Genomic DNA, 2,605 nt, shown 5'->3' with positions numbered 1-2,605 from the left:
CCATCCGCCAGGTGACAACTTCCCTTTTGTGGAATTATGGAAACCATTTCCTCCAATGTGGATCATCATTGGCCACAAATCTTTCTCTGTGACTTCAATCTTCACTGGAATGACGTTAATGACCCTGCAGTGAACAGCATCAAAACCTTCCTAGTTGACCTTAACATGATTCAAATATGTGACAGCCCCACTCGATCCTGGACCTTATTATTGCTAAACCTGACTTCATTCAACTTGACTCGATTGTCCCATGTGACTTGACTAATCATCACTACATCTCCTTCTGCATCATGGAACTCAGCCTAAGAAACCTAGGTATTGAATACGATCCATCCGAAATGCAAACCTGAATGAAATGATATCCCTTAGCAACATGACCTTGCCTCCTCCCACTCACATGTCTGGGGTTCACTGAGCACTACAACAACTCAATATCAAGCATTCTGGACGCTATTGCTCCCTTACAAGTAAAAAGAAGGTCCACCAAAGACTCCAAAACTTGGTTCAACGAGGAGTTAACTACAGATAGACGCAATCTGAGACTAGTCGAACAATCCTGGAGGGGCTTGCCATCTCTTGAACACCTTATGCTCCTGAGATCTAGGAGGAGCACTTACAAAAAACACATTGTAATGATGTTCGTGTGTCCTACACACAGCACTCGGAGTCAGCTGGAGTGTGATAACAGGTTTATTCAGCATTTACATAAGTGAGAAGCTAATAGAGCGCCGAGCGACTAACTGCCTCCGCTCCGGTCGCCAACTGCCGTTATGCTTTCGCGCTCTTCAGTTTTCCTCCTTCTGCGCATGCGCGCGTCCTCCGCTCTCGTATACCGCGTGACGCGTCATCGCGTACACGCTGGTAAACTAGAGCGCAACACCACATATCTCCCCCCTTTTGACACCCCAAACATATGTATAGCTCTAGTCCTTATTTAATGTCCATTCATCTCAAAGTCTCTATATCTAGAGGGCAAGGTAACAGCTCTGCCCGAGCGGGTACATCTTACCGGGTTGCTCTCCTCACCATCGCTCCCTTCGGGAAAGTTGTCATTGTCTCTCGGGTTTTCCTCCCTTCCGTCGGTAGCGGTGGCGGAGTGGTTACCCGCACTCTCAGCTGTCCGTGCCTCTCCTACTTCTCCTTCTTCTCTGTTTCCTGATGATTCTCTCGGATTCTCTCCTCCTGTGAACATCTCTTCTTCTCCTCCTATGCGTATCTCTTCTTCCTCGGACTTGGGCCATCGTACGATCCTGTTGACTTTCGCCATGCGGTCTTGGGGCCATACTTTGCCGTCGCTGAGTAGGGCGGCTCTGCCCCGTACTTCTTTGACTTGTAGGGGTTGGCTATACTTGCTCTCTCCCTTCCTTTGCAGGGTGGGAAGTTTGACTCTGACCCATTCTCCCTCCTCCAGCGCAGCTTCTTTGGTGTTACGCCTCCTGTCGTAATGGGCCGCATACACCTTCTGGGCCTTCTCGAGGTTGTGCTGCACCACTGCTGGGGACCATTTGCTGGTCACAGTCTTCTCTCTCCACACCACGTTGTCCCGGGTGTACGGGAGACGGCCTCTCAAAATTTGGAAGGGGCTGTACCCCACCCCTGTGGGCGTGATCCTGTATGCCCACACCATACTCTGTACTTCAATTTCCCAGTCTTTGCCCTGCATGATCGCCGCTTGTATTGAGCCCATGAGCACACGGTTAAACCGTTCTACTTGGCCGTTGCATGCGGGGTGATAAATGGCAGTGTGTTTGGTTTTGATACCATTCCTCTTCATGAACCTCGTCCATTTCTCGGAGACAAACTGGGGTCCATTATCACTGAGTATAGTCTTAGGTATCCCTTCCCTTACGAACAAAGCAGTCAGGAACTTCAGCACTGTGTCTGTGTCCATGGACTCTTGTACATCAACTTCCGGCCATTTTGAATATTTGTCCACGACCACACACAAGTATTTATTTGTTCCTCGGTTGTCTAACACTGGTCCTAAGAGATCAATGGCCAAGTCTTCCCACAGGTTCTGGGGGTTCTCAAATTTCCCCAGCGCTGGTCTGAGGGGACAAAGTATCTTGTCCGCTCCTTGGCATTGGTCGCATTCTCTCACCTGCCTTTCTATCTGGGCGTCCATGCCAGGCCACCAATACATTTGTTTCACTCGGGCTTTTGTTTTTACGATGCCCAAATGTCCTTCCTGCAGTTGGTTTAACAATGTCGGTACAAGGGTTTCCGGGGGAATGACTCTTTCACCTCTGTATAGGAAGACTCCCGTGTCGCTCAATGACAGTTCCTCCCGAATTTCATAGAACTTCCGCATCTCCACTGAGAGTCTCCGTTTGTCAGGCCATCCTGACGTGAGATGATGTTTGACTTCTGACTTCACCACGTCCTGCTCGTACGCTGCTGCCCAGTCTTGCCTGCTTATTGTCATCTCGTTGTCGGTCATGCTTGCTACCATCTCCTCCATGTCCGGCGCCACTTCTGGAGCATGCTCCATGGCGGAAGCTCTACTGAGGTAGTCGGCTACCCTGTTTTGGGTACCTGGTAGGTATTCGACGTCGTAAGTGTAGTCCAGTAGCTTGAGCGTCATTTTTGCAAGGCGAGGGGTAGC

Source organism: Lissotriton vulgaris, chromosome 5, assembly GCF_964263255.1.
Source record: "Lissotriton vulgaris chromosome 5, aLisVul1.2, whole genome shotgun sequence".
NCBI classification, from domain to species: Eukaryota; Metazoa; Chordata; class Amphibia; order Caudata; family Salamandridae; genus Lissotriton; species Lissotriton vulgaris.
Note: the sequence above shows the minus strand (reverse complement) of the source record.